General features: G+C 39.4%; 1 protein-coding gene across 2 annotated transcripts in view; it reads right to left on the bottom strand.

Annotated features, from left to right (window-relative positions):
* The window catches only part of slc25a21 (solute carrier family 25 member 21), a 345,575-nt gene that overhangs the window by 207,916 nt on the left and 117,659 nt on the right, over positions 1–20,000 (bottom strand). The window contains exons 1-2 of one of the 2 annotated variants that reach the window (XM_030127623.1): positions 7,687–7,711; positions 7,506–7,597 (exon numbers count right to left, since the gene is read on the bottom strand). The exons of the other annotated variant lie outside the window; for it this stretch is intronic. The gene's annotated coding sequence lies outside the window, so the exon portion shown is untranslated. Of the gene's footprint in view, positions 1–7,505; positions 7,598–7,686; positions 7,712–20,000 lie in introns of those variants that run through there. 2 annotated transcript variants of the gene reach the window in all.

Raw genomic sequence — 20,000 nt, 5'->3', positions numbered from 1 at the left:
TCATTCTTTAGATCTGGTTATTCATCATTTTTGGGAGCATTTTATAGACAATAATGAGCACTGTAACAGAAGGCAAAAAAACAAGAACTTTCTGTTAATAAGTGATGTTTTTACACAGTATGACTCTGTCTGCTGTACTTTGAGCTTACAGTGAAAAGTTTACTTACATAATACAGTCCAGTCAAACGCAGGATCTACTTTCAAAGTAGCCCACATATCTTGACCAGCTCACTGCCCACTCTGCCACTACCACTCTGTAATAATGACACCTTGAAAGAAACCAGGGTCATTCCATATAATTTCATCCACTGGTCCTCACCTGACCCTCTCAGATTTTTCTAAATGTTTACATACTTATAGAACATTATATATGTTGGAAAAATCCAAAATTTCAAGGCTTAATTGTAAATAGTTCCAAAGTTATGACCATTTAAAGTAGGCAGGGGGTACCTGAAAATTGAGACTTAAAATTTCTAATGAATATGATTAATTTTTGTGTGATGAGCGGCCAAATGTAGCATTTTAGAAGTTCGCGATGGATAAAATCTCAACTTTGTCATTCTCTGTAACATGCAATTATAAATTTGAAGTAAATATTTTCACATTTCTTACGACTGCAGATTCCTGTGAAATGATTCTGAAAATTTCAGACCTCTAGCTCTTGATGTTCAGAAGTTATAGAAGCCTGAAAATTGCCGAAAATTTCCAGGCTGAATTTTGTTCGCAAACAGACCGCAGCTGTTAATGACTACAGAGCTAATACAGTTCAACTCCACAGAGTTCAGACCCTTTTTCCTCCGCTCTGGCACATCAGAAAAGCCGTTTGTGAGGTAAAAACAGTCCCCGGCTCATCCACTTGCATTGCATTGTATTGGTTGCACACCTCAGATTTGTTTGCACCCTGAACCAGGAAAACTACATCCCCACAGAGTCATAGCCGAAGTAACGTTTTGTTGTGATTCATTTCAGGATTCTGATCGGTCAGTGGTACTCAATCATCTCGCCACACTGCCATCTGCAGGCCTGGCATGCTCTTGACAACACAGCCACTGTTAATACTTGTATTTGGAGTAGTAGTATTAGCAGTTATGAACATTTGTTCTAGCTATCACTAATTATACTAGCACGAGCTATTTTAGTGTTTAACGGTTGTAGTTCAGTTTGTGTCTGTGTGTGGTGTGTTTATAGTGGTTTTGTACTGAATTTGCGCCTCTCTTGCTTAAAAGTAATACACAAAGCACAATTAATGTCGTAAGTAGGGATGTAACGATTACCGGTTATAACAGTAAACCGCGGTAAAATGCCAACAGTTTGCATTACCGTTTAAATTCTAATTATCATAATAACCGTGTTTGATTACCGCACTTTTCCGGAGAAAACACCTATGTAAGATCTGCTTTTATGTCAAATATTTGAGTATAATTTAATTTATTAGGATCTTAATTTTCTATACCTAATATTTGGAACCAATATTCACTTTTAAAGTCTTTGAAAAGGTTCCTTAAGCATCTGTGTGTTATTTATGCAATAAATTATATACATTTTTCAAATCGGATTTTATGTATTTTTTTGTGTTTTCTGTCCTTTTATGTTTTATAGTAGGTTAAAGTGAAAAAATAATAGACAGATGATATAGATGAAGTTGTGCTGAAAAAACAGATCCCAAACATGGGTATAGTAAACATTTGTTTCTATAGTATATAAAGGCAAAATCAAAAGGACTGAAAAACAGACAAAATAGGCTCAGACCACTAAGGGTTAATATTTGAATGTTTCTGACACAGAAGGGACATTGTACCTATTATTTTATTTGTTTTTGTTGTTGTTTTTTTGTTTTGTTTTTTTTAAATACAACTTGGTTAAATTATTTCAGTGTGTGTATCAGTACTTTTTGAACATTTTGAGCACAATTTCAACAATAGCGCGATAATAATGATAACCGTGATAATTTCGGTCACAATAACCCTGATATGAAATTTTCATATGGTTCCATCCCTTGTCATAAGTATGATCAGTACAGGTACACTTTAAGGTAGTCAGTGAAAACACTGAAAATCTGTTCTTTGGGCTTTTGTCAGTCAAATTAAGTTTCAAGCAAATTAACAAATCTTATAATAATCTAAATTTTTATTTTTATTACATTTTATTAAAAGAAAAAACTCCTGACAGAAGAGTCTTCCTCACTGCACCAACAACTGCAGCACTGTTAGACTGATTTTAAACAGCACCACCACACTCTTACAACACAGTCTCACCCCAATTTAACTGAAGCTCTTTGACCAGGTTGCACATAAATTCACACCAGTCTGTCTCCACCCTCATTAACAGTGAATCTCAATGTTGAAAAAATGGTGAGTGAAGGTGAAGTGAAAAATTAGCGTCAATCAACTCAGTGTTAAAGCCTCTGTCTGTACGCTGGTGAGGACAGACAGGAGACCCCTGGGTTCAGGACGGCAGGAGACCCCTGGGCTCAGGACAGACAGGAGACCCCTGGGCTCAGGACAGACAGGAGACCCCTGGGTTCAGGACGGCAGGAGACCCCTGGGTTCAGGATGGCAGCTCAGACCCCTGGGTTCAGGACAGACAGGAGACCCCTGGGTTCAGGACGGACAGGAGACCCCTGGGTTCAGGATGGCAGCTCAGACCCCTGGGTTCAGGACGGCAGCTCAGACCCTTGGCAGTCACAGACGCTTTGAACAGAGAGCGGCAGTAAGGCCACACCTCATCTCAAACCAAAAATAGACACATTTCTACGGGCAGGTCACATCCTAATAACCTACACGGCCTGATCACAATCAAGGTGCGCAAGTATATTTGCATCAGTTATTCATCAGTATTTCAAACAGATCCTCCAAAACCATTCCCAAAATGTTTCTTTGTCCATCTTATTACTAGATCTGTCAATCCTCCAAATTTGAAGAAAATCGGATAAAAAAACTGATCAAATGTCGACCCAATGAGCGTGAAAACATGGGCACAATTTGACTGTTACAAGAGAGCAAAATTATTGTCCATAATGTTTTGGAACACAATAAATAATTCCTACTCAACTCCTGTGTCTTTTTTATCACAAAATACATCACATTGCTTTTCATTTATTGATCATTTTTGTTGAACAGCTGTTTGATTATCAATTCTTATTTTCAGTATTAATTATTTATAATTATATAATAATAAGAAAATATAATTAATAATTGATTTTTCATTATAGTGTAGTTTTATTTAGACTTTTTTTCTCTAATTCAGTTAATTTTAATTAGTTTTTGGAGCCGGTTTGCTAGTTTTTATTAGTTTTCGTTATTTTCTAAATGCTTAGTTTTAGTTTAGTCGTCTCTTTTCTCTCTTCTCTCTGTCGTCGTATTCAAATAAATCCCAGACAGGACTCTGCTGCTTTCTCCCAACTTTAGTCTCCATGTTTCCAGGTAGAGTGGGGACCAGAAGACGACTGGAAACCACAAGTGAACACAAGTGAAATATCATATGGTGCCAGTCGATAAAATTGCTTGAGGGAAATAAACCAATTTCATATCAATCTGACATTTACAAAGACAAAAACAAAGGGAATTTTATCCATAATTTTTATCTGTTTTAGTTAGTTTTGTAAACATACAATACAGTTTCAGTTAGTTATCGTTTTTTTTTCTTTTAATCCTAGTTTTTATTTATTTCAGTTAACGACAATGTTTTTACAATTCTAGTTTTCATCATTTCGTTAGCTTTCGTTAACAATAATAACCTTGGCAACTACCATATGTTTCACAGCTTTACAAGAATAAGTGCATAAAGAGCGATGAAAATGCCCTAATCCTGTTGGGTGCCATATAATCACTGCACCAGGAATAAGAGAGACAAAACACAGTGCACCACTGTAGCTCCTGTACTGGGGTTCATTGAAGCCATGATGGATCAACCACCATTGATTCTTCTTTCTCATCAGTCTGAAATAAACCATAATACAAGAGATTTACTGGTTTGCAGATCCCTCCCCCCCCACGGTTATTATCATTAACGAAAACTAACGAAATGACAAAAACTAGAACTGAAAAACTGAAATAAATAAATCTATAATTAAAAGAAAAAAACGATGACTAACTGAAACTGTACTGTGTGTTTACAAAACTAACTAAAACTTATAAAAATTATGGATAAAATTCCCTTCGTTTTCATCTTTGTCAATGTCGGAATGATATGAAAGCGATTTATTTTGTTCTAGCAATTTTAGCTAGCGGCACCATACAACACTTCACGGTCCGTCACTTGTCGTTTAGAGTTGTCTTCTTGTCCCAACTCTACTTAGCAACATGCAGACTAAAGTTGGGAGAAAGCAGCAGAGTCCTGTCTGGGATTTATTTGAATACGACGACAGAGAAGAAGAGAAAAGAGACGACTAAACTAAAACTAAACTAAAACTAAGCATTTAGAAAAAAATGAAAACTAATAAAAACTATCAAACCTGCTCTAAAAACAAATCAAAATGAACTGAATTACAGAAAAAAAGTCAAAACTAAATAAAACCAAACTAAAATGAAAAATCTAAAACTAATATAACCTTGCCCCCACACCCTTTTTTTCCACAGATGAGACCAAGGAAAATTGTCAGTCTCCTCATCAGTCCACACAAGCTGTTGTACTAGACATACTTTCATACTTATAGATAAAATAAGTCCATCCTTTTCAAACGTGCCCCATGGGACCTTGTTTTGTAAAATACACTTATTGCATCAACAGCTGAGAAAAAAAAGTCATTGTTTGATGCCGTCACTTATGTTTGTAAGTTAAAAAGGATCATTTTACAAGTAGAGAAATTTGCTGTTTGTTATAAATAGGGATGCACATCAAAACCCATTACTAAACAAGCCCCGGGGCCAAATGGTAAAACCCAAGAATCAATTAACTTCAACATTCCTGGTTTTCCTAACAGTACTGGAGAAAGAAAAATGGTAAATAGATTGCCTACATTATACCAAACTTCGTCCACTAACTGTTTCTCAATAAGAAGCTACTGATGCATTTTGATCATTTTTTCAGCCTAAATAACAGTAACACATAACGCATGTAAACACATCGCGTCTGATTACAGCAATTATCAGATTACTCCCAGTTATCAGATTTTTATGGTCATGTAAACAGGCTCATTGTCTCTGTCCATGAGTCACTACAGATGTCTGTGCAGCTTCGACATGAGGACACTCATGATTTCCACCTCTTCATGTGGTTTTTTCAACCTTCCTCTAGAACAGGGCTGTCGTTCAGGGGCCACATTCAGCCTAATCTGATCTAAAGTGGGCCGGACCAGTAAAATAATATAAATAATAGGATAAGAACTTATGAATAATGTCGACTCCAAAGTTTTCTCTGTGTTTTTGAGTGAAAAAAGTAAGATTCTCTAATGAAAATGTTTACATCTACGAACTGTACTTGAACATAACATGAACAAATATAAACACCCTGAAAACTCTTAAGAAAAATAAGTGCAATTTTAGCAATACTATGTCTCACTTGATCATTTATACATATGCATTCACAACTTACAGATCAACAGTGGATCCACAAATACACAAAACATTTGATAATAGACAGAATACTGTTTAAAATACTACATACTTCTCTTAAGACGTTTCTAGGTTGTTCATATTTTTTGTGATAAGACAGTCTGTAAATGTAAACATTTGTGGAATTTTACTTTTTTTGACACTAAAACAAAAAGAAAAAAATAGCTTTTTTCATTATTTATAGGTTATTATGACAGCATTTAACTGGTCTGACCCACTTTAGATTGAACATCCTTGACTGATAATATCTTCAGTATAATTTTGCATTTCACAAATTCGTCCTGGGGCCAAAATCTGCTGGTATGCTGAAGCAAGAGATTTGGGACAATTCCACGCTCCCAACTTTGTGGGAACAGTTTGGAGCCGGCCCCTTCCTCTTCCAACATGACTGTGCACCAGTGCACAAAGCCAGGTCCATTTGGACATGGAGGACAGAGTCTGGTGTGGATGAACTGGACTGGCCTGCACACAGTCCTGACCTCAACCCCATAGAACACCTTTGGATGAATTAGAGCGCAGACTGAGAGCCAGGCCTTCTGTCCAACATCAGTGTGGGACCTCACAAATGCGCTTCTGGAAGAATGGTCCAAAATTCCCATGAACACACTCCTAAACCTTGTGGACAGCCTTCCCAGAAGAGTTGAAGCTGTTAGAGCTGCAAAGGGTGGAGCCCACGTCAGATTAAACCCTATGGATTAAGAATGGGATGGACCTGAAATTCATATGTGAGTCAAGGCAGGTGAGGGAATACTTTTGGCAATATAGTGTATGTTTCTGTTAGGGATGGGAAGATCTGATACGCATCGATACACCAACGCATGTGTGCACGATTTGAGTGCACCGGTAGAGAAGCTGTGAGTGAATGAAAAGTTTGGAATGATATCGCGATGCATCAGTTATTGAATGTCTGTGTCAATAAAATTCGATCCCTTCAATACAATATATTTTAACTAGCATTCAAAAGTGTTAGTCTTTATTTAGGTAAAGTTTTTCTTCCCTTCAGACCCACGTTAACGTGTGCCACGGATTCACGGATGTGTACACTGTACACACGTACACACACACACACACACACACACACACACACACACCCGGGGGTCCACAAAGAGCAGATGCACAAAGCAGCCAGCAGTACACCACACAGAAACATTTATGAATCAGACAGAAACTAGGGTTGGGAATCTTAGATGTAAGGCCGATTCGATATGCATCTCGATACAGCATCTCCGATCCGATATATTAAAGACACGTGCATGGCATCTGATGATGTGATGCGATGTGATTCACACCTAAATCATGATGCAGAGCAATTCAGCACATTCTGACTGAACACATTCATTCTGGTAAAAAAAAAAAAATGCAGGTGCAATTCAATGAGCTTGATTATTTATTTATCAAATAAGACCATGACTTTTACCAAGTGTCTTTAGTTCAGTTTCAGAACACATTCAGTCAGCTGAAACAGTTTGGACTTTGTTTCTCTGTTTGTTTTCTAAGAAGCACATGTTCATAAACCACATGTGGTCTGCTTCCTTCTATGTCTGTCACATTCACATACATAAGGGGGGGGGGGGGGGGGGGGTGGCAAGGATTGGCTAGATCCGGCCCTGCCTATAAGGAATGCAGACACCGCGGACTCAAGTTTCTCCACCGTTGGACCCCCTGCCCCCAGACCACAGAACCGGCTTTACTTCCGTCCGACGCCACAAACACCAGGACGGGAACTATCTTGCCGAAACACATTTACTCTTCGGCTGGGAGTTTCTAAAACCTTCCATTGAACCGTGTTTTTCGTGGGTTTTTCCCCACGCATGAACGATCACAAGCAGAACACACTGTCCACTTCTATGGTAAAGTAGTCACGGAGGGTTTGAGTGGACTTTGGTGTGACCTGCCCAGGTCTGCAGTGGGCTGTAATCTGGATCCAACAGAAGCGGATCACTGTGGACTGACCTGCGGATCACACGGCGACAATCTGATGGGAAGCCTCCCGGAGGAGACTCTGGGGCTTTTTGGCACTTGTCATTGGAAATGCTTCAGCCTTCCTACCAAAACAAACACGGGAAAGCGGTTAGAGAGCTAGCCTAAGTGTAGCTAACAGAGCTAACAGGCTGGACTGACAGGAGGGGCTCACCTGGAGGACAGCTGTGTGTGTGTGTCCGCTCTGGAAGTTCTGCTCTGGACAGTTCTGCTCTGGAAGTTCTGCTCTGGAAGTTCTGCTCTCTGGGTTTGACTTTGTCCCGGTGTCTTCACGGAGCTAAAAGTCAGTGCGTTCCAGTTTCAACAGCCCACGCCGGACACGGTGTCCCACTGATACCTTTCCGAGTGTGAGACTATGCTAAGCTAACGCGGCTAATGTGGACTCATTTCCACAGAGGGTTAGAGTCAGTGTGTTGCGGTGTTCCAGGTTCACCTCCCATATGTCCACACTGACACACATGTCAGTACTGTCAACAAACTGGGAACCCCCCCTTTTTTTTTTTCCAAAATGCTTTATTGAAACATTCAGTATACAAAAAGGCACAAACAGGCACAACCACATATTCATTGTACATGAAGGCATCCCAGATAGTAAAGATTTTGTCAGTATTATTGCATACATGTGGAATTTTTGTCTTTCTTTTGGCATTCTGAAAACCTTTAGGCTTAACCTGTGGTATGACTAAGGATATCCCATAACAGAGGTTAGACATAATAGATTATTCTAATCTTCTATTTCTGAGCCATAGATCTTCCTGTATCTAGAAAAAAAAAAAAAAAAAAAAAAAAAAAAAAAAAAAAAAATAAATATATATATATATATATTATATATATATATATATATATATATATATATATACATACATATACACACACACACCATATACATACATACATGGGTCAGTGACAAAATATGGCTGGCAAGGCAAGGTTAGTAATTTAAAATATTTTGAAAATTTGATTTCAGCGCTTGAGTCAAGTTTATTAGTGTGTTAATTTTTCAGTTTTGCTTGTTTCATACATCTTTTGAGAGGGGATTTATACTTCTTTCTCTAAGTTTAAAACTTTCTGTCCATGAAAATGTCAAGTGGTGTAACCCAAATAGAATGAGAAATTTATTCAAATTTTTCTACAAAATAAGTAGCAGAGGGAGCAGATTTAAATCATCATTTGTTCTACAAGTGCCCTTTAAAGACTGTAAGTAGAGACTATTTAATCTGAAATGTGTGTCTTTATGTCATTGAGCAGACACACACACCAAACAGCACATCTGTTTTTCCACAGACCTTTGGTTTCCTTTCAACAGGCCTATGTTTGATCTGAAACTTACCACTAAACAGAAATATCACTCAATGTATTTACCTCAGAATCAAAATGCGCAATGGACATTATTGATTTTTTTTTTTTTTTGCATATATGCAAATAAAAACCTAGGCCAAGGGCTGTCAAACTCATTTAGTCAGTTCCACATTCAGCTCAATGTAATCTGAAGTGGGTCGAACCAGTAAAGAATAACATAATCATATATATGTAAATAATGTCAACTCCAAACTTTTCTGTTTTAGAGCAAAAAAAAAAGTACATTTACATTATGAAAAGGTTTACATCTACAAACTATCCTTTCAAAAGATGTGAATAACATGAACAAACTGAAAAATTAAGTGTATTTTAACACTATTCTGCCTCAGTTTATCATTTCCACATGTACATTATAACTGACAGATCACAGTGGATCTACAAACACACAAAAACATTTAATAACAGACAGAATATTGTTAAAAATTGTACTGACTTCTCTTAAGCCATTTCAGGTGTTCATATTTGTTCAGGTTATTCACCATTTTTTGCAAAATTATACTTTGTTTAGTGTAAATTACATGAACATATTACCTTTACAAAGAGAAACATTTGGAGTTGTCATTATTCTACGTTATTCTGATAGTATTTAACTGAATCCTGCCCACTGCAGATTGAATTGTCCTAATGTGGAACCTGAACTAAAAGGATTGTTCATATCTTCAGTGTAGTTTTTGCAATTTCACAAATTCATCCCAGGGTCCGGACCGGACCCTTCAGTGGGCGGATTTGGCCCCCGGGCCGCATGTTTGACACCTGTGCGTAGATTATTAATAAGTAGTGAACATTTTTGCAGCCCGACAATTAATAGACTGAAACACAGTCTCCTGGATGAAGTGTGTTGGAGGTAATCACATTGAGACTGTTGAGAAAAACCACATGGTTCTTTCAGTTAGTTTTCCCTCTACGTTCACACTTTTTTTAATGTAATATTGTTTTTCAAATGGTGGCTGATTTATAATTACCTATAACGTATAGTACAGTACTGATTAAGTCAGCCAGTAAAACACTATGAAATATTAATAATAAGAAGCTTGTCTATTCCACAACACTGGGATCTTTTACTTTAAATTCAATATGATGTTATGCTCTTATAAAACACAGGATCTGAGCCATACTGTACCATGGAAAAAAATAAAGAACTTTTTTGATGAGCAACAGAGACGTCCAGACATTCAGTAGCGAGTCCTGCAATGAGTGTTTGGTTTTGTATAAGAGCAGCTATGGAATAAGAGCCTCAGACAAACTATAAAAACGAACAATTTACAGCATATATTTGGCAGGAAAACACCATTAGTGCTTTGACCCTCCTTTGGAGAAAAAGAAACAGAGCAGGTTCCACCCATGCAACCTCGACTCCTGTAAAACCTGCAGATTGGGCTGAGCATGCCGTGTAGAAGCTCAGACAGAGGTTATAGATATGCTGAATGAGAGAAGTTCTCAGTGATGTTGTGGTCAAACAGTGCTCTGTTTCTTATGAAAAAAAAAAAATCCTTGAATGTGTTCAGTGTGTTACAGTTCAACAGTTCATGTTGAACATCCTAAATCTTTCAACTGATGTACATTCTGAGTGTCTTATTCAGTACAAAACCTGTAAAAGTTCAACTGTTTTTTACATTTTGTCTGTTTTTCCACCGTTTCTGACCCCCAAAACACACAATAAAGCAAAATAAAATAGTAGTCATGAGTTAAAGGTGCTCAGATTTTCCAGAGGAGGAAGACTTGGTGGAGTCTTGTGCTGCTCATCAGTGTGTAGGCTGTCTAAAGGCGGCCATACACTGTGCGATTATTTCGATCGTTGCACGCAGCTCCATCTGAAACTGCGAATCAATCGTAAAGTCAGGCTCACGATTCCTGTTTCTCAGGAATCCTGTTCCTGGACCGATGCTGGTATGTGACCTGTAACTGCTCACGCTGTAGGACCATACACCAGAGGACGCACCACGCTGTAGGGACATACCCAGAGGACGCACCACGCTGTAGGACCATACACCAGAGACGCACCACACTTGTAGGACCATCCACAGAGGACGCACCACACTGTAGGACCATACACCAGAGGACGCACCACGCTGTAGGACCATACACCAGAGGACGCACCACACGGTCCATGGTTGGATCCGGAAACTACAACGTTAAAATACCAAGGAATCTGGAAGTGCATAGACGATTGGTGTATTGGCGTGAGTCATCAATGCTAGTGCTAAACAAAAACCAACGAGCTGCTTTGGTAATATGTGCCATTATCTGTGACGAATCAGAAAAGAAGAAAAGACTACCACGTGTTTGGTGCAGGAGTTGTTTGTCCAGACGTGGACAGTTATGGGCTGTCCTTCCTACAGCAAAGGGAACGAGAGGGAAGATGCAAAAGCTCAAACTGCACTAGACAATAGCCAGCTACTGTTAGCTTAGCATTAGCTTACAGTAGCTGGATATTATTGTATTGGCGCATGCACAGTGTGAGAATTTGAGGCCCATGGCTCGTGGCAGTGCTTTGACAGTGCCATACCCTCAGGAGGAGCCAGCAGGATTTCAAACAGCTCCGTTTTCCTTGCAAACACACGATTGCTGGTGGTGAGGTGGTGGTGAGGTGTTCATGTCTTCTCCTTCGCCCCATGTCCACTGCACCAAACAGCACACACCATCAGAGGCACATCTGGACCCAGCCCAGAAAGAGAGGCACCAGTGACAAATCGTCTCTAAAATCACAGTGTATGGACGCCTTTACTCAGAGTTCATGTCTACAGCTAGCCTCTCAGCTATCACCACCTGTGGAACAGTGTAGTGATATCGTGGGCCCTACTACAGTCACAGCCCTAACTGTTTACAGATACTCCATCTCGTACCAATGTCCTTGAACATGACATTGATGTTGGAACGGCTGCTCCAATTACACAGCATGCTTACTGGTGTGTGCCATAGACAACAGTAGTAATGACAAAGGAGGTCAACTATCTGTTAGATAATGGGCTCGTTAACCAAGCCCTAGTCCTCAGAGTTCTCCTTGTCTCTCGCACCCAAAATCTGAGGAACGCCTCGTGTCTGTACTGACTTTAGACAAGTTAATGCTGTACTGTTCCGGACTCATTCCACTACCCACCTATGGAAGACTGTATAGACAGTATTGGTCCTGGCAGTGCACCATCACTAAACTAGACCTTTTAAAAGGCTACGGGCAGGTTCCGTCAACTCCCAGGGCATCATGACATGTCTGCTTTTGTCACCCAGATGTTTCCTGCAGTATACAGTTATGGAGTTATGGCATTTGGCATGAGGAACGCCCCTGCCACATTTCGCGTCTTATGCATTCAGTCCTTACAGATGTTGCCCTTTGTAATGTGTATCGGGATTACATTTGTCGTCTACACCGATACTTTTCGGACACATTCTTCCCTGTGTGAAGGGTTCAGCGGTTGTCCTTGGTGCCAATAATTTTTATTGGTATTTAATTTCTACATAACCAAACATGAATCAAAACAACAAAAACACTCATACACCACAACCCATTCACACCACGTAGACTTGCACCAAAATTGATATAATATATATATATATATTATAGATATACTATATATATATATATATATATATATATATTATATATCTACAGATATATAAAACATAGATTCTATGAAACTGTACATATATGTAGGGCAAAAAAAATAATAATAATAATAAAATACAGCAGTCGTGGATAATAAACAAAAAAATAAAGAAATAAATTAAAATTAAATTAACAATGATAATTTGTGTGACATGTCCCTATTTTCCCGTACCATAATGTTCATATAAGGTTCCCATAATTGTACAAATTCCTCCAGTTTTCCTTTGGTCACTGTGTGTCAGTCTTGCCATTCCGATGCTCCTGAGATTCTTTCATCCATTGCTCATAAAAGGAGCTTCCATGCTCTTCCAGTTCAAAGCGATAAACTCTCCATCCTGTGCCAGTCTTACCCTTAACCTGTCCAAATGTGAGTTTGGTAAAGCCGCAGTAACCTGTCTGGGTAAGGTTGTTGGTCATGGTCAAGTTCGACCTGTAAATGCTAAGTTGAGGCTGTTTGTCTACATCCCACTCCGACTACAAGAAGAAAGTTGTGTGGTTTTTTGGGTGTGGCTGCTTATTATCGGTGTTTTGCAGAAACTTTTCTGTCTTGGTGCTCCCCTTACTGCTCTGTGCAGCCCATCTGTTCCATTTGTCTGCTCTGAAGCTTGTGAGTGTGCTTTCAAGCTGCACAGTCGCTGTTGTGCGGCGCTCCTGTGCCATCTGCTCCTAACTATTCGAAACCTTTCAGCCTTGAAGTTGATGCTAGTGCCAGTGGAGCAGGTGCTGTCCTTCTGCAGGATGATGATGCTGGTGTACCTCATCCAATCTCGTACTTCTCAGCTAAGTTCAAAAGCATCAGCTTAATTATTCCACCACTGAAAAAGAAACTTTGGCTCTCAACACTTCTATGTTTATGTCAGTTCTACTCACAGCCCAGTCTTTACCTTCACCGATCATAACCCTCTTGTGTTTCTGTCTGAAGTGTATAACCACAACCAGCGTTGAATGCGCTGGGCATTGTTGGTTCAAGGCTACAATCTCATCATCAGGCACAAGAAGGGAAAAGACAACATTGTGGCTGACGCTCTGTCCAGGACTGAAGACTGAAGATTCCAGAGCCCATATTCCTACAGATTCTTAGTGCAAAGAGTTGCTCCTAGTGGCCAAATTCTAGAAAATTCTTAGAATCATGATGTTTTCTAGAATTTCCTCTAAAATGAAGAGTAGATCCTAGTAAAGATAAAAGCTATCCCTAAAGAATCCTAGCCCTTAAGAGAGCTCCTAAGGTTAGGTCTGTTCAGAGCAGGAAGAGGACTTTCAAGGGGAAGAGGAGTTCCTTCAGCAGAGGACAAAATGGAAGAGGCAGGAGGAGATTCTGCAAACACTGGACGACAGGGAATTCATTAAACGCTACAGATTGGATGGTGCAGGAAACATGTTTGTGGTTGATCTCATTACAGATGCACTTACTTCTCCAACCCAACGCCACAATGCAACACCACCTGAAATGAAATTCATCACAACACTGAGGGATTTGACAACAGGGAAAAAGCACCAATGCAGCAGAGATGACCTGGGTCTGTCCCAACCCTCCGTCTGCAGGGTTAGGGTTAGGGTTAGGGTTAGTCCCAACCCTCCGTCTGCAGGGTTAGGGTTAGGGTTAGTCCCAACCCTCCGTCTGCAGGGTTAGGGTTAGTCCCAACCCTCCGTCTGCAGGGTTAGGGTTAGTCCCAGCCCTCCGTCTGCAGGGTTAGGGTTAGGGTTAGTCCCAACCCTCCGTCTGCAGGGTTAGGGTTAGGGTTAGTCCCAACCCTCCGTCTGCAGGGTTAGGGTTAGGGTTAGTCCCAACCCTCCGTCTGCAGGGTTAGGGTTAGGGTTAGGGTTAGGGTTAGTCCCAACCCTCCGTCTGCAGGGTTAGGGTTAGTCCCAACCCTCCATCTGCAGGGTTAGGGTTAGTCCCAACCCTCCATCTGCAGGGTTAGGGTTAGGGTTAGTCCCAACCCTCCGTCTGCAGGGTTAGGGTTAGGGTTAGTCCCAACCCTCCGTCTGCAGGGCTAGGGTTAGTCCCAACCCTCCGTCTGCAGGGTTAGGGTTAGTCCCAACCCTCCATCTGCAGGGTTAGGGTTAGTCCCAGCCCTCCGTCTGCAGGGTTAGGGTTAGGGTTAGTCCCAACCCTCCGTCTGCAGGGCTAGGGTTAGTCCCAACCCTCCATCTGCAGGGTCACACCTCTGAGGATGCTCAACAATCACAGACCTGATGAAAGCTGAGTCAGATTTCCCCTCGTTAATAACAAATGAGTTGAAAATGTTGACACGTTGAAAGTGCAAAAATTACCAGCATGCCAATTATATGAGCAAATAATCGAACTCTCACTATGTGAATACTGTGGGCTGGAGTTTTTTCACACATTTTTGTTGATAATTTTAAAGTATAGTTTACTATTCATTTAACAGATATTTTCTTTTATGTGAAATATTATTTACAGTTCCACAGTCTTCATCAGATTAGATTCTATGATTCACTTTATCCATTTGAGGGTCCATCCTTGCCCATTTTCACCAAAAGTATATATTTTTTCTAGCTTTTAGGATCAACCAATCCCAGCTTTTGAAATGATGACTCATACCTGTCAGCAGGTCGACCACACCTCCTCACTAACAGGAGTTTCTGTCCATTCCTGCTCAGAGTTCTGACAGTGTTCTGGAATCACTCCTAAGCTCAGACTCCTGACAGGAATTTTTCGGTGAAGTTAGGAGCTCTGAGAGGATTCTCAGAATCTGTAGGAATACTGGCCAAGGTTCTAATAGTTTTGGGTTTTTCCTTATACTTTAGTTTTATTTAGTTTTGACTGTTTTTTCTTAATTCAGTTAGTTTTAATTCATTTTTAGAGCAGGTTTGATGGTTATTAGTTTTGGTTATTTTCTAAATGCTTAGTTTTAGTTTAGTTTTTTATATCTTTTCTCTTCTTCTCTGTCATCATATTCAAATAAATCCCAGACAGGACTCTGCTGCTTTCTCTCAACTTTAGTCTTCGTGTTTCCAGGTAGAGTGGGGACCAGAAAATGCCTTAACGACAGTGACAAGACGTGACAGACTGTACATTTGTATGGTGCCAGCAGCTCAAATTGCTTGAGGGAAATAAATCGATTTAACTATCAATCTGACATTGAAGAGGAAAACGAAAGGAATTTTATCCAGAATTTTTATCCGTTTTAGTTAGTTTTGTGAACACCAATACAGTTTCAGTTAGTTATTGGTTTTTTCTTTTAATTATAGTTTTTATTTATTTCAGTTTAACAAAACTGTTTTTACAATTCTAGTTTTCGTCAATTTCGTTAGTTTATCGTTAACGATAATAACCTTGATACGGGCCCGGTGTCCTTCTTGTCCTGGTGAGTGTTCCAGGTGTGTCCACCAGGAGGAGACCCCATAACAAACCCAGGATCCACTGGAGGGGTTCTGTCTGTGGGCTGGTCTAGAACACTTCAGAACCCCCCAGTGGAACTAGAGGAGGTGGCAGGTGGAGAGGAAGTGTGAGCTCCCATTCCCCAGACCCAGATAAACACAAGAAAGAAGATGGATGGATGGAAGAGAAAGTAAAAAACACTCTACTGTACGTTTATTGTATTCAAAGACACATACAGACCCATCTTCAAGCATTCGTAACACATAATAGATACAGTACCAACATACTCTGCTTTTAAATTACCGTGCTACACAAAGGAAACAGGAAGTTTTCCAATCTGAACAAAAACATAAACCTTTAAGAAAAAGCCTAAAGATGTAGAAAATCAAATAAATAACTAAGACAGGCAAAAGTGAGACAGTGGTTTGATCCAAAATTTGTTCAAGTCATTAAAATATCTTGTTAGCTCTTTTTTATTTAGGATGTTAAAGAACACAGCAGTGACAGCAGTGACCTGACTAAGAAAACTGTGTTTCAAAGATCAGATTTTTCTATTCAAGAAAGTGTCCAATCTGACATGTCTGGCTGCTAAAATATCCCAGATGTATATCATCCTACATCCAATCATCCTACAACTTAATAATAAAGGTTCACAGTACTGACTGTGTGTAATGAATGACATCAGTCCCTTTCTGGTTGCACAGTACTTCTGAAATTAATTTATACTCTCATGTCATGACAAGTACTAGTGACGCATGAGTGGATGTAGTGATACTAAACACACACGCACAAAAAACAATAAAAAAATAAAAAAAAATTTAATTAAATAAATAAAAATAAAACATTAAAATTAAATAATACAATACAAATAAAATTAAATTAAAAAAATAAAATAAATAAAAATAAATAAAATTAAAAAAAAAAAAAAATTCTATTCAAGAAAGTGCCAAATCAACATGTCTGGCTGCTAAAATATCCCAGATGTATTATATGACTGGCCTTGTACCATTCCCATGCCACGGTTGCTGTGTACGTTAGTCCTCGGCACTGGATTGTTTCCTTTATTGTGCTTTTAGCTACATGGCTGAGCTAACCTTGTACTTTCACCTCAATGATCATCCCACACCTTAATAATAAAGGAGCACAGTACTGACTATGTTGTAATGAATGTCATCAGTCACTTTTTGTTGCACAGTAATTCTGAAATTAATTTATACTCTCATGTCATGACAAGTACTAGTGACGCACGCGCACGAGTGGAGTGTAGTGACACACAACACAAAAAATAAAAAAATAAATAAAATTTATTAAAGAAAAAAATAAAAAATAATAAATAAAATAAATAAATAAAAAATAAATAAAAATTTAAAATCATAAATAAATAAAATGAAAAATAAAAAACAAATAAAAATAAAAATTAAAACAATTAATAAATTAATTTAAAAAAAAATCCTATTCAAGAAAGTGTCAATCAAACCTTTCTGGCTGCTAAAATATCACAGCTGTATTATATGACTGTCTTGTACCATTTCCCTGCCATGGTGCTGTGTACGATAGTCCACTGGCATTGAATCGTTTCCTTTGTTGTGCTTTTAGCTACACATTGGGAGGTTTATCCTAAGCTAGGAACCTAAAGTCTGTTGTATTTTCAACTTGAAGAACCACAGGTGGCAGTTCATCACTGCATCAAACCACACTCACCTTCCCCATCGTAGATAAAGGGCTGTGAATTGGCTGAACTGAGTTTCCGCCCAGTAGAAATCAGTTTCACAGAGTTACAGTACCGGACTGATGTGCTGTGTCGTTCCCACGCTGAGGAACGGCCAGTGACTGAAAGAATCCCACTGAAAAATGAAGGGTAATGGGTAGCAGCCAGAACATGAGACCACTGCAGGGTCACTTCCATGGCAATTCAACCAATGGTCCCACATGACCCCTCAGAAAATTCTGAAAAAATTCACACTTGTTCACCTACCAGATAAACGAACGAGACTTCTGGGAAATTGGATGGAGCTGGTCAGCTGACCAGTTTCACCAGGGTTCAGTGACAGAAATGGAACTAAGATTTCCCAGAATTTTTATGATGCTAGCCTAATTTTGGGAATTCTATTCATAATCCTGAAGAAACTTATTCATCACTGGAGGAAGAATGTGTGGTTGGACTGATCTGAAGGATGAATGTCACAGAAAGACATTATCACATTATCAAGACAAACAGGCTGTCTGAAAATTGGTGATTGTGGGAAATCGAGCTCCATTTCTGTCTTGACCCTGGGGAAACTGGGGTCAGCTGACCAGCTCCATCCAATTTCCAGAAGTCTCTACTACAGGCATCAACCTGAGCCAGTTCTGAGAAATCTATAATGTTCTATCTGAACCATCATGCAGTTCCACAGCCTAGTTCAAATATCTCCAGCATTATCCATAACTTGTGCAATAATCAATGCCATTATACTGGTAAAATGTCATTGACACCTACGTTGTGTACAATTTGAAGAAAATATAGTCATGCCGTTAAAAAAAATCTTAAAAATAGAACCAGTCTATCAACGCTAAAATTTTGTGCACAACATCTGTAAACATATATGAAGACATGGTTCCAAATATCCAAATGTTCATTAACTGGCCACATGGTTAATTTGGGTGCTCGATAAAGGAGTATTTTTTGTGAAAAATTTAAATCGACCCATTTTATTCATTGCCTCACATCAACACTTGTCATGAAATGTCGTCTTTTTGCAGAAATTGTTGCATCTGACCATGCATGAATCCATGCAAAAAACAAATGAGGCCTCTCAATCATCCACTCTGTCACAGTGCAAGCCTGAAGAGAGGACATTTGAAGACATGAGCCTTTGGGCCTGATTTCAAGGCCTCATGGACCAAACATGAAGGCACCTACATTATTGGATGCCAAATCTGGTCTTTCCAGGGGGGCATTCAGCCCAGGTCAGTTTCAGCAGTGGGGATGGAATACCTGAGGAGACAGAGCTCCTCAAAGTTGGCCCAAAAGCAAATTTGCAAAATTAAAAAAAAACAAAAAACCCCATTCATTTTCGAAGGGCTGTATCTCCTAAACTATTACAGACATGACATTAAAATTTTGGATGTGTTGATTTATCTGGTAGGTGAACAAGTGTGAATTTTTTTCAGAATTTTCTGAGGGGGTCATGTGGGGCACTTTCTGAAATCTGGTTGATTTGGGATGGAATGAGCCTGTAGTACTGAACTTCTTTCTAACATCCATTTTCAACAATGCATTTGAACATAACCTTACAACTAAATGAAGCAGAGCTGTAACACTCTTTTGTTGTAGAAATAAATATTCTCACAGGAGCGTCCCTAACATTTCTAATCTTAATCTTTATAACAAATGCTTAAAAAATAATCTCCTAGTACCTGTTCTCTAAGAGGGAAGAACATAGACATGCAACCCGACGCGCTCCACACAGATATGGATTAATGGTAACGGCGTCACCAAGCCTCCCTGTAGTTTTGTCTCATCTCATGTCTTTCACAGTAGAGTGGGGCCCTTGGTGGTGTAGTTCATGGAGGGGAAGTGCCTGCTGTCTACGTCCCAGTGGCCATGGGGGCTGCTGTGAGTACGACTGGAGGCTGGGTTCCAGTGGTTAATGTAGCTGGCCATGAGCAGAGTCAGCTCCAAGATCTTAGGAAAAAAAAAACAAAAACATGACAAACTCATGTATGAAGACAAACCCAAACAGTTACATTTAGACAACACATAAAGCACAATGAAGAAGAGAGTAATTTTAATGTGCAAAGACCTTTCTGACCCTATATGCTGCTCAGATGTTTTTACACTCTATGATTTTCTCTCACACTGAATACTCTTGAACTTCCTGGTCACCTGCTGCTGGCACAACACTCAAACCCATAGAATCACTTTTTTAAAAAGCCATAAAAATATTTGACAAAAAACCATTTAATTTCCACCACTGCATTGTTTTAGATCACAGGTGTCAAACATGCGTCCCGGGGGCCAAATCTGGCCCGCCAAAGGTTCCATTCCGGCCCTGCAGGGATAAAGTGCAAAACTGAACCTGAACGGTCCAGGTTGAACAAATCCTTTTGGTTCAGGTTCCACATACAGGACCAATGTGATCTACAGTCAAAAGAACAACACAATAAACCAGAAATAATG

Source organism: Sphaeramia orbicularis, chromosome 22, assembly GCF_902148855.1.
Source record: "Sphaeramia orbicularis chromosome 22, fSphaOr1.1, whole genome shotgun sequence".
In the NCBI taxonomy this organism is placed as follows: Eukaryota; Metazoa; Chordata; class Actinopteri; order Kurtiformes; family Apogonidae; genus Sphaeramia; species Sphaeramia orbicularis.
This window is presented reverse-complemented; position numbering and strand designations above follow the sequence as displayed.